The sequence below is a fragment of the Heterodontus francisci genome, chromosome 22, assembly GCF_036365525.1.
Source record: "Heterodontus francisci isolate sHetFra1 chromosome 22, sHetFra1.hap1, whole genome shotgun sequence".
Classification (NCBI taxonomy): Eukaryota; Metazoa; Chordata; class Chondrichthyes; order Heterodontiformes; family Heterodontidae; genus Heterodontus; species Heterodontus francisci.
In genome coordinates this window covers 29,888,041-29,905,529 of record NC_090392.1, presented here as the reverse complement: position 1 = coordinate 29,905,529, position 17,489 = coordinate 29,888,041, and the positions used below count along the sequence as shown (strand labels likewise).

Below are 17,489 nucleotides of genomic sequence, written 5' to 3'. Positions count from 1 at the left end.
AAGTAAGGACAGCAGATTTCCTTCCCGAAAGGACATTTTGTATGATTAATGATCAAGTTTTACTTATTTCGAGATACAGCACTGAAACAGGCCCTTCGGCCCACCGAGTCTGTGCCGACTAACAACCACACATTTACACTAACCCTACAGTGATCCCATATTCCCTACCACCTACCTACACTAGGGGCAATTTACAATGGCCAATTTACCTATCACCTGCAAGTCTTTGGCTGTGGGAGGAAACCGGAGGACCCGACGAAAACCCACGTGGTCACAGGGGGAACTTGCAAACTCCGCACAGGCAGTACCCAGAATCGAACCTAGGTCCCTGGAGCTGTGAGGCTGCGGTGCTAACCATTGCGCCACTGTGCCGCCCCAGTGGTAGATTAATGTTCGAGTTCCCAAGGCCTAGTGGTGGATTAATGTTTGGGTTTACAGGACCCAGTGGTGGATTAATGCTTTGGTGAACAGAATCCAGGGGGGGATTTATGCTTAGATTAAATGGAGCCGGGGTGGATTAGATTTTCAGGTTTACAAAGCCCAAGGGTAGATTAATGTTGGGGTTAAGACTACCCATAGGCGGATTAATGCTCAGGTTTACAGGGCCCAGGGGTGGATTAATGCTTTAATTTACTCGGCCTGGTGTGGATTAATGCTCAGGTTCACAAGGCCCAGAGGTGGATTATTGCTCTAATTTACTCGGCCTGGTGTGGATTAATGCTCAGGTTCACAAGGCCCAGGTGTGGATTATTGCTCTAATTTACTCAGCCTGGTGTGGATTAATGCTCAGGTTCACAAGGCCCAGGTGTGGATTAATGCTTTAATTTACTCGGTCTGGTGTGGATTAATGCTCAGGTTCACAAGGCCCAGAGGTGGATTATTGCTCTAATTTACTCGGCCTGGTGTGGATTAATGCTTTAACTTACTCGGCCTGGTGTGGATTAATGCTCAGGTTCACAAGGCCCAGAGGTGGATTATTGCTCTAATTTACTCGTCCTGGTGTGGATTAATGCTCAGGTTCACAAGGCCCAGGGGTGGATTAATGCTTTAATTTACTTGGCCTGGTGTGGATTAATGCTCAGGTTCACAAGGCCCAGGGTGGATTAATGCTCAGGTTCACAAGGCCCAGGGGTGGATTAATGCTTTAATTTACTCGGCCTGGTGTGGATTAATGCTCAGGTTCACAAGACCCAGAGGTGGATTATTGCTCTAATTTACTCAGCCTGGTGTGGATTAATGCTCAGGTTCACAAGGCCCAGGGGTGGATTATTGCTCTAATTTACTCGGCCTGGTGTGGATTAATGCTCAGGTTCACAAGGCCCAGGTGTGGATTAATGCTTTAATTTACTCGGCCTGGTGTGGATTAATGCTCAGGTTCACAAGGCCCAGGTGTGGATTAATGCTTTAAATTTACTCGGCCTGGTGTGGATTAATGCTCAGGTTCACAAGGCCCAGGGGTGGATTAATGCTCTAATTTACTCGGTCTGGGGTGGATTAATGCTCGGGCTCACAAGGCCCAGGGGTGGAATAATGCTCGGGTTCACAAGGCCCAGGGGTGGATTAATGCTCGGGTTCACAAGGCCCAGGGGAGGATTAATGCTTGGGTTGACAGGGCCCGGGGATGGAATAATGTTCGGATATAGTGGGCCCAGGGTTGCATTAATGCTTGGGTTGTGGTCAATATTTACAGAAGGCATTTAATAAGATGCCACATCATTACAGAAAATAAAAGCTCTTGGTGTAGTGGGTAACATTTTGGCATGGATGGACGATTGGCTAACTAGCAGGAAACAGAGAGTAGGCATAAATGGGTCATTTTCTGGTTGGCAAGATGTAATAACTGCTGTGTCACAGGGATCAGTACAGGGACCTCAACTTTTTATTTTTTATATAAATGACTTGGAAGAAGGGACTGAAGCTTTGTTTGCTAGATTAATATTTGGTTTAGAAGATCCAGGAGTCAATTAAGCCTCGAGTTTACAGGACTCCATGGTGGAATAATGGTTGGGTTTGCATGGCGCAGGGGTGGATTAATATTCAAGTTTACAGGACCCGGGGTGGACGATGTTCAGGTCTACAGGCCCAGGAGTGGATTAATGCTCGGGTTAACAGGGCCCAGGAATGGATTACCTTCGCATATACAGGCCTCAGAGGTGGATAAATGCTAAGGTTTACAGGGCCCAGGTCCAGGATTGGATTAATGCTCATGTATAAATGACCCAGTGATGATTGAATGCTTGTGTTGACAGGGCCAGCGGCAGATTAATGTTTGGTTTTCAGAGAAATCGTTGAATCTTGGAAAGTTTACAGCACAGAAAGTAGCCTGTTTTCCCAAAAGCAAGCTACCCAGCCTAATCCCACTTTCCAGCATTTGGTCCATAGCCCTGCAACTTAAGGCTCTTGAAGTGCATATCCAGACTCCTTTTAAATAGATTGAGGGTTTTTTGCTGCTACTACCCTTACAGGTAGTAACCCCCACCACCCTCTGGGTGAAAATACTTTTCTTCATCTCCCCTCTAATTTTCTGCCTCCGAGTCTCTGACCTCTTTGCTAAGGTAAATAGGCCCCTCCCATCCACTCTATCCAGGACTGTCACAATTTTGTACATCTCAATCAAATTTCCCCTCAGTCTTCTCTGTTCCAAGGGGAACAACCCCAGCCTATCCAATCTTTCCTCATAGCTGCATTTTTCCAGTCCTGGTGTTACGGCCAGGTGAGGAGGGGGGTCTCAGGCTTTTGCCCCTTCTCTTGTTTGACCACAACAGGGTTTATACCTTTTTTAAAAAAGAGGTTTTGCTTACCAGCTCTGAGTGTTCAACCTTGTTTCTCTAACGTAATTGCAAAAGAACCAATCCACAGATTTTCTTGAGTTTAAACAAGAAAGAGGTAAATTTATTACACTTAATACTCAAACCCAATGTAAAATACACATGCATGCACACATTCACACGACAGTCACACACACACAAATAGATGGCAGAGGGAAACAGATTTGGTGGTTGGATTAAAGTCCAGAATAAATGGAATTTAAATACAATATGTGAGTCCAATAGTTCCCGGCTGAAGTTGTAGTCTTGAAGTCCTCGCTGGGCCACATGCATGGTGGTTGGCTTGCTTTACTCAGGGCTCCTCAAGGCAGAATGGTCGGGGGTGGGGGGGCGGGTGGTGGGGGTGAGTTGATTCTCTTCCCCTGGTTGCTGGCTGTAGCAGTCTGTCGCCCTGGGGCGGGGGGAGGTTCCCAGTTGCAGCCGGGTCTTCCCTTGATATGGGGGAGAGAGAGAGAGAGAGAGTCACCTGCTTCATTGCTGTCTTTTCAGTCTGCTGACTGTGTGACAAAACTTACAGTTTCTTCAGACCTGTGCAAGCAGTCACATGGTTCGTCAAACCCCTTTGTTTTTAATGAGTTTTTTTTCTTCTCTGAATCTTCTCTGAAATTCAGGGTGCTACATGCTCCAGGATGTCCACCCATACTTGGAGGGGTTGCCTCTTTTCAAAGTCAATAGGGTGAATGGCTTTAATCACCGTGCTGATAAATCCATTCCAGGTAATTCAATCACTTAGAACAAGTCATTGATCTGGCTGGGCTCTGTTAGACATTTGGTCTCCAGTTCAATCTCCCGGTGTTTCAAATGTAAATTGCAGTAACCATCTTGGCGACTGCTTTTTTTAAAGTTAACTTGTAGGATTTTTCCATTAAAAGTCTAATGTAAGTTTCTAATCAATGAAATTAATATTTCCCATTTCACATGTAGGGTTTTCCTGTTACCTGACATAAATTTCCTCTGTACCCTCTCGAGTGCAATTACATCTTTTCTGTAATGAGGTGACCAGAAATACACACAGTGCTCAAATTGCAGCCTAACTAATGATTTATACAGTTCTAAGATAACCTCCCTGCTCTTATATTCTATACCTTGGTTAATAAAGGGAAGGATTCCATATGCCTTTTTTATCGACCTGTCCTGCTACCTTCAGGGATCTGTGGACATTCACTCCAATGTCCCTCACTTCCTCTACACTTCTCAGTATTTTCCCATTAATTGTGTATTCTTTTGCCTTGCTTGACCTCCCCAAATGCATCACCTCACACTTCTGAGTTGAATTCCATTTGCCACTTTTCTGTCCACCTGACCAGTCCATTGATATCTTCCTGCAGCCTACAGCTATCAGTGGTAGGGAAAATATTGGAAAAAATTCTGAGGGACAGGATAAATCTCCACTTGGAGAGGCAGGAATTAATCAGGGATAGTTAGCATGACTTTGTCAGGTGGAGATCGTGTCTAATTAACTTGCTTGAATTTTTCGAGGAGGTGACTAGATGTGCAGATGAGGGTAAAGCAATTGATGCAGCCCACATGGACTTCAGTAAGGCTTTTGATAAGGTCCCGCATGGGAGATTCGTTAAGAAGGTAAGAGCCCATGGGATCCAGGGCAATTTGGTAAATTGGATTCAAAATTGGCTTAGTGGCAGGAGGCAGAAGGTAATGGTCGAGGGTTGTTTTTGCGAGTAGAAGCCTGTGACCAGTGGTGGACCACAGGGATCGATGCTGGGACCCTTGCTGTTTGTAGTCTACATTAATGATTTAGATGTGAATATAGGAGGTATGATCAGTAAGTTCGCAGATGACATAAAATTGGTGGTGTCGTAAATAGTGAAGAGGAAAGCCTTAGATTACAGGACGATATAGATGGGCTGGTAAGATGGGCAGAGCAGTGGCAAATGGAATTTTATTCTGAGAAGTGTCAGGTGATGCATTTTGGGAGGACTAACAAGGCAAGGGAATATACAATGGATGGTAGGACCCTAGGAAGTACAGAGGGTCAGAGAGACCTTGGTGTACTTGTCCATAGATCACTGAAGGCAGCAGCATAGGTAGATCAGGTGGTTAGGAAGGCATATGGGATACTTGCCTTTATCAGCCGAGGCATAGAATATAAGAGTAGGGAGGTTATGATGGAGCTGTATAAAATGCTAGTTAGGCCACAGCTGGAGTACTGTGTACAGTTCTGGTCACCACACTATAGGAAGGATGTGATTGCAATGGAGAGGGTGCAGAGGAGATTCACCAGGATGTTGCCTGAGATGGAGCATTTCAGCCATGAAGAGAGACTGAAAAGGCTCGGGTTGTTTTCCTTAGAGCAGAGAAGGCTGAGGGGGGACCTGACTGAGGCGTACAAAATTATGAGGGGCATTGATAGGTTAGATAGGAAGAATCTTTTTCCCTTAGCGGAGGGGTTAATAACCAGGGGGCATAGATTTAAGGTAAGGTTTAGAGGGAATTTGAGGAAAACAATTTTCACCCAGAGGGCGGTTGGAATCTGGAACACACTGCCTGAAGAGGTGGCAGAGGCAGGAACCCTCACAACATTTAAGAAGTATTTAGATGAGCACTTGAAACGCCATAGCATACAAGGCTATGGGCCAAGTGCTGGAAAATGGGATTAGAATAGTTAGGTGCTTGATGGCCAGCACAGACACAATGGGCTTCTCTCTCCACAGATGCTGCCAGACCTGCTGAGTATTTCTAGCATATCTTGTTTTTAGTCAGATATGATCTTGCCTTAACAAATCCATGCTTGGTTATCTTTGTCTAAATGACAGTTTATCCTGTCTCGCAGAATAGATTCCAATAATTTGCCCATTACTGAGGTTAGACTGACAGGCCTGTAATTATTTGATCTGTCCATTGATCCCTTTTAAACAGTTAGCAGTTCACCAATCCTCCAGCATCCAGTGGGGACTGGGAAATGACGGTCAGAGCATCTGCTATTTCCTCCCTGGCCTTAATAGCCTGAGTACATTTCATCTGGCCCTGATTACTTATCAACTTTCAAGGAGCCAATCCCATTAATACTTCCTCTCTCCCTATGTTTATCACATCCAATACTTCACACTCTTCCTCCATAATTACAATATCTGCATCATCATCCTCTTTTGTGAAGGCAGATGCAAAGTATTCATTAAGAACCGTACCAACATCTTCCACCCCTACACATTGGTGGAAACTTATCATTGCCTTAACATTCCTGACAGTGGGACTGGAAGTTGTCGTAACTTCTGCTCCTGCTGCAAATCCTGTTTCCCACACAATTTTGTATTTAAATTAGCCATGTGACGATTAGCACAGGGGAAACATGGGATCATGCGGGGGTGGGGGGTGGCCTTTCATTGGTGGAACCTGCCGTCACTGCCCAAGACCATGATCGCCACATATAGAAAACGTTCTGTGCTTTCAGCCTCTAGGATCAGCAGATCTCCTTTCATGTCAGTATCTTCAGAATAACTTAAATTGAAGCTTTTACTTAAATCAAAATATTTTTGCCTCCTTTATTTTGTGAAACTCACCACCAACTTCATATCATCCATTTTCCCCACAGCCAAGGTGAATCAAATGTCAGCCAGTAGGCAGCGTCCCGCCCCACGGTTCAGTGATGCCTCCCTGCAGGTTCTCCTCCAGGCTGTCAGGGAAAGGTGGGAGGTCCTCCTTCCTGCAGATGGAGTGCAAAAACCCTCCCACGTCGTGAAAGTTGCCTTGGATGGAGGTAGCGGAGGAAGACTCGACCCGTGGGGTCACTGGTGGAACATGGGTGCAGTGCCACAAGCACATCAATGACTTGCTCAGATCAGCGAGGGTAAGTGGTCCTGCTGAAGCTGCTCCATTATTTTCTTCCATGGCTCCGTGTCTTTAAGGCAGAGGGAATGCAAGGAATACAGTCGAATGTGTGAGCAGCCTTGGTGCCATTCAATAAATGATGAAGATTAGAATTGTTTATGTGATTAGATGTGTCGTGCGAAAGCCAATGCAGAATGAGAGATGTTGATGCATGGATGCAATGGTTGTGATCCATCATTTGCCATGTCATTATATCTACACTGTCTGCTGCAGGATAAATGAAACCACAACCAGCGAGAATGTGCTAAGATGTGAGGAGGGGTCCCTGACATCAGGCTGCTGACCACGGCTGAGGAAGAGGCTTCGGAGATTGCGAGAGAGGAGGGAGGCAGGGTGAGCGGAGATGGCGAGGTAGGAGCCACAAGGTGTAAGGATGAAGTGTCATCTCTGCTGTTGCAGCCATATGTGGAAACTGAAGGAAATTGTGTGAACTCATGTGAAGCACATGTTTAAAGTGCCTCTGTTTGTGTCTCCACTGCAGGTGCCCACACTCGAGTCACAGAATGCCACGTGGCCCAGGAATCCTCCTCTGGGGAGGAAGAAAACGCCAATTCCCCAGAGGGTGCGCCTTCACCTGCCTCTTCTTCCACCTCCGCCAGTGCTGACACATCGACACAGTCCGCAGGGCGGGTGTTTAAGATTAGAATCTGGGTCACAAGCTGGTGTGCACGACACAGACACGTCCCAGCAGCTGAGGGAGCATGTGCCAGCAGGGTCCCCTGACAATCAGAGGACTGCTGGGGACCAGGCCTCTGATCAGCCCCACACTCATGATGATCCTCTGTTTGTTGCTACGAGAAGTCAGCTGGATGTGCAGAAAAGCCATGTGGAAAATATGTCAGAGATGCCTAAGGTCATGCCGGCTTTGCATGTGCCATGGAGGAGTCCATGCAAGCCTTGTCATCTGCCACGTCCCAGACACTTGAGCATATGGCTTCCTCAGTTGAGAGTCTCCCGAGCTCTGTGGTGTGTCTGGTTGAGCACTCGAGCCATATGTGATCTGACCTGCACTCCATCACTGTTGCCGTTGGCTCCATGCAGCAGAGTCTAAGCGAGAGGGTGATGAGGAACCTGGACCTCCCTCCAGGTGCTCCTTCCCTCTCCTTCCATCTTGCACCCAGCTGGAGGAGAAATGTGTACCAGCTGCCCCGGGGCCTTCCTCTCAGAACCACCCCCAGGGTAAGCGGCGTCTCGTCCACTCACGACATTGATCCCCTTACCTCCAGCAGCTGAGTACACTGGGAATCCTCAATCACTATTGCTGCAGACCCCCAGTGGGATGGATCCATCAAGGCCCTGCTCCTCCAGAGGACGTCCGCCACCGTCATTCACAACAACGGGGCAACGCACTGAGCAGACTGAATCCACCTCAGCTGCTAATGTCAGCGTAGCACCTAGATGTAGTGGGAGAAAATGGACACTGCCACAGTGTTGATCACGAAGGTGGCATGGGTGCTGTACAGATAGTGACATTTGCAAAGATGTGTTAAAACATTTTTATATCATACAAATTTTGATCCACTCAGTAATGTTCTTCTTGGTTACAAAGACGTTTTCTGGAGGCCTATGGCAGGAGCACAATGATGTTTGCAAAGTATCTCAGGAAATGTCCAGTGTCCCTATCTCATTGGAATTTGCGCCTTCACTCTTCAATGACGGTTGCTTTCCTGTTGATGATTAATAACTTTTTCCAATATTTATTTTATTTTTTTTAAATTTTATTTAGAGATACAGCACTGAAACAGGCCCTTCGGCCCACCGAGTCTGTGCCGACCAACAACCACCCATTTATACTAACCTTACAGTAATTCCATATTCCCTACCTACACTAGGGGCAATTTACAATGGCCTATCACCTGCAAGTCTTCGGCTGTGGGAGGAAACCAGAGCACCCGGCGAAAACCCACGCGGTCACAGGGAGAGCTTGCAAACACCGCACAGGCAGTACCCAGAATCGAACCCGGGTCCCTGGAGCTGTGAGGCTGCGGTGCTAACCACTGCGCCACCCCTAATACTGTCAATACTTTTGTTTGCTACGACCATAATTTAACAGCTTGCAGTGATATGTAGTCACATTCATCATAGCCCATTGATCATTTCAAATGTCAATCACATAAAAGTGCAGCAAAGTTTTGTTTAGATTGCAGAGGTAAATAAGACCTAATGCAAAGGAGAATTTCTGTGGGGAATTGTTATGTTTCTCCTCCCAATGTTCCTCAATGATGTGGCTTATTATTGGCTCAAACTTGCACAAATGAGATTCTCACTGATGTTCCTTCCATATCTCTCCATGGTCCTCATATCGATGATGGTATCATTGTCATTGTTGTCCTCCTCCTCACCCTCTTCACAGTCATCCTCCTCTGAGGAGGACTGGTGTTCCTCCTGTCCCTCTGCCTGCTGAGTGTTGCCACGTATAATTGCAAGGTTGTGCAAGGCACAGCAGACAATGATTATTCCTGACACCCTCTATGGCACGTACTGAAGATGCCCTCCAGACCGGACAAAGCAATGGAATCGCATTTTCAGAATGCTAATGGTGTGTTCGATGATGTCTCTGGTGGATGTGTGAGCAGTATTGTACCTCTTTTCAGCAACAGTTTGGGGATGACATACTGGTGTCATAAACCATGTCACCCAGGATACGACCACTTCGGCTGCTTCCTTGAAAACTGCTGGCAGCTGGGAGTTCCTCAAAATGTAGGAATCGTGACAGGTCCCTGGGAAACATGCACAACTCCTCCTGTGGTCACAAACCAGCTGTGCGTATTAAGAGTGGAAGCTGTTGCGATTGACAAAGCCAGCAGGCTGGTCCCAGGGAGCTCTAATGGCCACATGAGTACAGTCGATCACCCCTTGCACTCGAGGGAACCTAGTGATGGCATCGAAGGCCACAAACCTTGCTGCCTGGCTGTCCTTGTCTACAGGCACAGACAGAATGGGCCAAGTGGCCTCTTTCTGTGCCCTAAACTTTCTATGAAATCATTTGCATATCGAAAAAGGGTACTGATTACCTCTTTGTTGCACCTGTGGGACGCAGACTGCGAGATGCCGCATATGTCACCCTGGAAAGAGCCACTGGAGAAAAAAATTGAGTGCAGCAGTCACCTTGAGGGCAACTGGCATGGGATTCCCAACCATGCCGGAGGATCCTACAAATTTCTGTAACTATTTCACGTGACATCCTGAGGCATCTCTGGCATTGCCTCTCTGACATTTGAAGGTAATTTGTCCTTGTGCTGAGGATGCGATGATGTGCCAGTGCCTGTCTTCGATAAGGCTGTTCCTGGATGTTATCATTCGGAGCATCCTCACCTTCCTGTTCTGCCTGTTGCTGCCGCTCAGGCATCATGAGTTGAGGGAAAAGAACCCTCCTGAGTCTCTCTCTTTGTTCTTCTTCCCATTCTTTTGGGCCTCCTTATCTCGAGAGACAATGGATACGCGCCTGGAGGTAGCTTCCCATGGTACTAAATAAAGTGGGTGTATGAGACCCATGTCACTGTGGCTTTTCTGAACAATAAATAAGCAGAGTGTGTGGATTCAGCCCTCTGTTGTTAGTGAGCTGAAACATCGAGACAATGAACAGCTCCCTTATATCTGCCTTCAAATTTCAGCCAGGTAGAAGACACACCCACTGTTGTTTGGCTCCTCCCACTTCCCTTCCAATCCTTCAGTGTCCACGTGGTTTCCATATCGTTAGAGAAAATGGTGAGCATGGAATTCTGGGCAAATCTCCCCACCTTCCAACCTCCTCCTGCAACCTTCCAGCTGAACCCCATCACCCTTAACCCACCCAATGTTACTGTTACCCTTGCCTCCATTACCATTGATCCTCCCCCATTTCCATCCACAGTGTAATCATCAATGGGTTCATGCCATCCCTACCCCTGTTCCTACTCCAATTACTATCAACATGCCAACTTTTACCCTTGAACCTCCTCACACTGAACTGACCATTGTTGCCGAGTCCTATTCCCCTTCCTTAAGTACTCTGGGATGTAGATTATCAGGCCCTGGGGATTTATCTGCTCTCAATCCTGTCAATTTCCCTAACACCATTTCCCTACTAATACTGATTTCATGCAGTTCCTCCTTCTCCCTACACCCTATGTTCCCCAACATTTCTGGAAGGTAATTTGTGTCAAAGAACAAAGAACAGTACAGCACAGGAACAGTCCATTCGGCCCTCCAACCCTGCGCCGATCTTGATGCCTGTCTAAACTAAAACCTTCTGCACTTCCGGGGTCCGTATCCCTCTATTCCCATCCTATTCATGTATTTGTCAAGATGCCTCTTAAACGTCGCTATGGTACCTGCTTCCACCACCTCCCCCGGCAACAAGTTCCAAGCACTCACCACCCTCTGTGTAAGGAACTTGCCTCGCACATCCCCTCTAAACTTTGCCCCTCTCACCTTAAACCTATGTCCCCTAGTAACTGACTCTTCCACACTGGGATAAAGCTTCTGACTATCCACTCTGTCCATGCCGCTTATAACTTTGTAAACCTCTATCATGTCGCCCCTCCACCTCCGTCGTTCCAGTGAAAACAATCCAAGTTTATCCAACCTCTCCTCATAGCTAATGCCCGCCAGACCAGGCAACATCCTGGTAAACCTCTTCTGTACCCTCTCCAAAGCCTCCACGTCCTTCTGGTAGTGTGGCGACCAGAATTGCACGCAATATTCTCCTATGTGAAGACAATAAAAGTATGTACCTATGAGGGAGAGGGTTCCTCTGGAGAATTCACTAAGAATCATGAACAGAATGTCAAGGCTGACTCAGCTGTGCTGGGATGGAGAAAAAGGGATAAGAGTGCAATAGTGCTCGGGGATTCTATGGTTAGAGGAACAGATAGGCGTTTCTGTGGTCGCAGACGTCATTCCAGGATGGGATGTTGCCTCCCTGGTGCAAGGGTCTTGGATATCATTGAGCGGATACAAAGTATTCTGGAGGGTGAGGGTGCACAACAGCCGGAGATTGTGGTCCACGTTGGTACCAATGACATAGATAGAAAGAGGGATGACGTCCTGTAAAAAGAATTTAGGGAGCTAGGCAGCAGATTGAAAAGTAGGACCTCAAAGGTTGTAATCTCTGGGTTTCTTCCAGTGCCACGGGCTAGTGAGTATAGGAATAGGAGGTTAGAGCAGATGAATGCATGGTTGGGGAGATGGTGCAGGAGGGAGGGCTTTAGATTCTTGGATCACTGGGCCTGTTTCTGGCGAAGGTGTGGGATCTGTATAAGATGGACGGGTTGCACCTGAACCAGAACGGGACTAACATCCTTGCTGGGAGGTTTGCTAGTGCTGTTGGTGGGGGGGGGGGGGGGGGGGTTAAACTAATTTGGCAGGGGGATAGGACAGAGTGGAAGCACAGTAGGGGGTGATGTACAATCAAATATAAATGTGAAGCCAAGGACAGAGTAAATGTAAATCTGTTAAGGCTCAGGCAAATAATGCAAGGCTGGATTGTATCTATTTTAATGCAAGGAATCCTATTAGTAATTGAGGGCGTTGATTAACACATGGGAATATTATTGATATTCCTGAGACATGGTTGAGGGGAGGGCAGGACTGGCAGCTTAATATCCCAGGGTATAGAATATTCAGACATGGGGAGGGGGAAAAGAGGAGGTGGCATTGCATTGTTGATTAAAGAGTCAATTACTGCAGTAAGGAGGGATAATATCTTAGAAGGTTCCTCTAATGAGGCCATATGGGTAGAGCTTAAAAACAAAAAGGGGGCTATTACTTGGGTGGGAGTGTACTACAGGCCTCCAAACAGTCAGGCAGTGGTAGACGAACAGATATGTAGGCAAATCTCAGGGAGGTGCAATAATAATAGGGTAATAATAGTAGGGGATTTCAACTTCCCCTATATTAGAGGGATAGTATTAGTGCAAAAAGCATAAAGGGGGTGGAATTCTTCAAGTGTTCAGTTCTGGGTACTGCTTGTGTGGAGTTTGCAAGTTCTCCCTGTGACCACATGGGTTTCCGCCGGGTGCTCCAGTTTCCTCCCACAGCCAAAGACTTGCAGGTTGATAGGTAAATTGGCCATTGTAAATTGCCCCTAGTGTAGGTAGGTGGTAGGAGAATGGTGGGGATGTGGTAGGGAATATGGGATTAATGTAGGATTAGTATAAATGGGTGATTGTCGGTCGGCACAGACTCGGTGGGCCGAAGGGCCTGTTTCAGTGCTGTATCTCTAAATAAATAAAATAAAGTGCATTCAGGAGAGCTTTTTGAGCCAGCACGTAGAGTCCTACAAGAGGAGGAGCGGCACTGGACTTAATCCTAGGGAATGAAGCCGGACAAGTGGTAGAAGTATCTGTGGGGGAGCATTTCAGGGATAGTGACCATAACTCTGTAAGATTTAAGGTTGTTATGGAAAAGGACATAGAGGGTCCAGAAATAAGAGTACTGAATTGGGGGAAGGCAGATTTCAATATGATAAAACAGGATCTGGCCAAAGTGAACTGGGAGCAGCTTCTCATAGGAAAGTCGACATCAGACCAGTGGGAGTCATTTAGAAGGGAAATTGTGAATGTTCAGTTACAGCATGTTCCCGTAAAGGTGAAGAGTAGGACCAACAGGTCAAGGGAACCCTGGATGTCAAGGGATATAGAGGATTGGATAAGGAGGAAAAAGGAGGCCTATGACAGATTCAGAGCGCTGAAAATAGCAGAGGCCCTAGAGGAGTATGGAAAGTGTTGGGGGGTACTTAAAAAGTAATTAGGAGAATGAAGAGGGGGCATGAAAAGTCACTGGCAGACAAGATAAAGGAAAATCCTAAGGTGTTTTATAAGTATGTTAGGGGCAAGGGGATAACCAGGGAAAAAGTGGGGCCTATTAGGGATCAAAGAGGCAATTTGCGTGTGGAGCTGGAGGACATAGGTGAGGTTTTGAATGATTACTTTTCATCAGTGATCACTATGGTGAAGGACAATGCGTGACACAGTGGTGCAGTGGTTAGCACCGCAGCCTCACAGCTCCAGTGACCCGGGTTTGGTTCTGGGTACTGCCTGTGTGGAGTTTGCAAGTTCTCTCTTTGACTGTGTGGGTTTCTGCCAGGTGCTCCAGTTTCCTCCCACAGACAAAGACTTGCAGGTTGATAGGTAAATTGGCCATTGTAAATTGCCCCTAGTGTAGGTCGGTGGTAGGAGAATGGTGGGGATGTGGTAGGGAATATGGGATTACTGTAGGATTAGTCTAAATGGGTGGTTGTTGGTTGGCACAGACTCAGTGGGACAAAGGGCCTGTTTCAGTGCTGTATCTCTCCAGAGGTCTAATGTAGGTGTAGTGATCAGGGAGGGGGATTGTGATATACTTGATCAAATTAGCATTAAAAAGGAGGAAGTATTAGCTGGCTTTAAAGTGGATAAATCCCCAGGCCCAGATGAGATGTATTCCAGGCTGTTGTGTGAGGCAAGGGAGGAGATAACAGGAGCTCTGATACAAATTTTCAAATCCTCTCTGGCCACAGGAGAGGTACCAGAGGACTGGAGGGCAGTGAATGTGGTACCATTATTCAAGAAGGGTAGCAGGGATAAACCAGGTAATTACAGGCTGGTGAGTCTAACATCAGTGGTTGGGAAATTATTGGAAAAAATTCTGAGAGACAAGATTAATCTCCATTTGGAGAGGCAGGGATTAATCAGGGATAGTCAGCATGGCTTTGTCAGTGGGAGATTGTATCTGACTAACTTGATTGAATGTTTTGATGAGGTGACTAGATGTGTAGATGAGGGTAAAGCAGTTGATGTAGTCTACATGGACTTCAGTAAGGCTTTTGATAAGGTCCCACATGGGAGATTGGTTAAGAAAGTAAAGGCCCAAGGGATCCATGGTAATTTGGCAAATTGGATTCAAAATTGGCTTAGTGGCAGGAGGCAGAGGGTGATGGTCGAGGGTTGTTTTTGCGAGTGGAAGCCCGTGACCAGTGGTGTACCACAGGGATCGGTGCTGGGACTCTTACTGTTTGTAGTATATATTAATGATTTAGACGTGAATATAGGAGGTATGACCAGTAAGTTCGCAGACGATACGAAAGTTGGTGGTGTCGTAAATAGTGAGGAGGAATGCCTTAGATTACAGGACGATATAGATGGGCTGGTATGATGGGCAGAGCAGTGGAAAATGGAGTTTAATCCTGAGAAGTGTGAGGTGATGCACTTTGGGAGGACTAACAAGGCAATGGAATATACAATGGATGGTAGGACCCTAGGGAGTACAGAGGGTCAGAGGGACTTTGGGGTGCTTGTCCATAGATCACTGAAGGCAGCAGCACAGGTCGATAAGGTGGTTAGAAAGGCATATGGGATACTTGCCTTTATTAGTCGAGGCATAGAATATAAGAGCAGGGAGGTTATGATGGAGCTGTATAAAACGCTGGTTAGGCCACAGTTGGAGTATTGTGTACAGTTCTGGTTGCCACACTATAGGAAGGATGTGATTGCAATGGAAAGGGTGCAGAGGAGGTTCACCAGGATGTTGCCTGGGCTGGAGCATTTCAGTTATGAAGACAGACTAGATAGGCTGGGGTTGTCTTCCTTAGAGCAGAGAAGGCTGAGGGGGAACCGGATTGAGATATACAAAATTATGAAGGGCATTACTCGGATAGATAGGAAGAAACTTTTTCCCTTAGCGGAGAGGTCAATAACTAGGGGGCATAGATTTAAGGTAATGGGCAGGAGGTTTAGAAGGGACAAAAACAAGAAATGCTGGAATCACTCAGCAGGTCTGGCAGCATCTGTGGAAAGAGAAGCAGAGTTAACGTTTCGGTGACCCGAAACGTTAACTCTGCTTCTCTTTCCACAGATGCTGCCAGACTTGCTGAGTGATTCCAGCATTTCTTGTTTTTGTTTCAGATTTCCAGCATCCGCAGTATTTTGCTTTTATTTTTAGGTTTAGAGGGGAGTTGAGGAGGAATTATTTCACCCAGGGGGTGGTTGGAATCTGGAACACACTGCCTGAAGGGGTGGTAGAGGCAGGAACACTCACGACATTTAAGAAATATTTAGATGAGCACTTGAAACACCATAGCATACAAGGCTACGGGCCAAGTGCGGGGAAATGGGATTAGTTAGGACGGGTGCTTGATGGCCAGCGCAGGCGTGTTGGACCGAAGGACCTGTTTCTGTGCTGTATAACTCTATGACTCTATGTTAAAACTGACTGAATTATGATCACTACCACCAAAATGTTCTCCTACTGCCACTCCTTCCACCTGCCCAGCTTCATTCCTAAAACTAAATTAAAACTGCGCCCTCTTTTGCTGGACTTGCTACATATTGGACAAAAAGGTTCTCCAGAATGTAACTCAAGAATTCTGCTCCCTCAATTCCTTTCACTAAAACTATCCCAGTTAATAATGAGGTCGTTAAAATTTTGCACTTCTCAGAGATTTGCCTACCTATTTGCTCTTCTATCTCCCTCTGACTGTTTGGGGTCTATAATACACTCCCAGCAGTGTGATTGCCTGTTTTTTGTTCCTTAGCTCAATCCATATGGTCTCATTTGATGAACCTTACAGCAGATCATCCCTCCTCACAGCTTTAAATGTTTCCTTGACCAAAATTACCACTCCCCCTCCTTTCTTATCCCCCTCCCTATCGCATCTAAAAACCCTGTAACCAGGTACATTGAGCTGCCATTCCTGTCCCTCCTTAAGCCATGTTTCTGTAATAGCTATGACATCATACTGCCACATGTCTATCCGTGCCCTCAGCTCATATGCTTTATTTACTATACTCTTTGCAATGACGTAGATACCCTGGAGCACTGCCAAACTCTTCTTTTTATTTTCTAACATTTATTTCCTCTGTTTTCCAGACTCATCCATTAATTTTCTGCCTTCCATTTTCATTTCTGATTTTGTCCCAACTGAATGCTCGGGTTTACAGGTCCCAGGGTTGGATCAACAATTGGTTTCAAGGGACCAGGGATGGATTAATGCTCGGATATAGATGACGCAGTGGTGGATTAATCTTAGGCTTTAAAGGCCGCAGGGATGGATTAATATTTGAGCCTGGGATAGATTAATGTTCATGTTTACAAGGCCCAGGTGTGGATTAATGTTCGTGTTTACAGGACCCGGGGTGTATTAATGTGCATTTTTAGAGGGCCCAAGTGTGGATTAATGGGTGCATAAACAGGGCCCAAGGTGGATTATTGCTCGCAATTACAAGGCCCAGGGGTGAATTAATGTTCTGGTTTATAGGACCCAGTGGTGGATTAATACTCAGATTGCCAGGGCCAGGAGTGGATTAATGTTCGGGTTTAGAGGGCCCAGGAGTGGATTAATGTTCGATTTTATTGATGCTGGAGTGGATTAATGCTTGGGTTTACAGGGCCGAGGAGTGGATTAATGTGAGTGTTTACAGGACCCTGTGATCAATGCTCACATTTAGGAGGGCCCAGGTGTGGATTAATGTTCAGTTTAGAGGGCACAGGGGTGATTAATGTTTGGGTTTACAGGGCCAAGGGGTGGATTAATGTTCAGTTACACACACATGCACCGTTAGACTCAGGGTTACAGACACAGCTTGCCCAACCAGCTTCAGTACAAGGGTTAAGGACAAGTAGACCTCAGCAACCTCATCAAAATGTGCCCCATCATGGTCAGTTACCTTCAAAACTGTGCCCGAATTGTGGAAATGTTCATCAAGTCACAACGCCACGTCCAGCTTGAGGGAAAAAGTGTAACTCATATTCAAAGCAGAACCGTTTTGCAAAGATGTTCAGGTCATCAAAGAAAGAGACTTCATCAGTTCGACATATGGAGGAGTCTCTTCCTGAGAGTGAGGTACAACATGTATT

The 17,489-nt window shown here is 46.4% G+C and overlaps 1 long non-coding RNA gene across 1 annotated transcript; it reads left to right on the top strand.

Moving 5' to 3' along the window:
- The first annotated feature begins 6,536 nt into the window (after positions 1–6,536).
- Positions 6,537–7,442, top strand: LOC137381293 (uncharacterized). Its single transcript, XR_010977124.1, has 3 exons — positions 6,537–6,633; positions 6,888–7,025; positions 7,156–7,442. It is a non-coding gene; the product is annotated as an uncharacterized lncRNA (long non-coding RNA).
- The last annotated feature ends 10,047 nt before the right edge of the window (positions 7,443–17,489 follow it).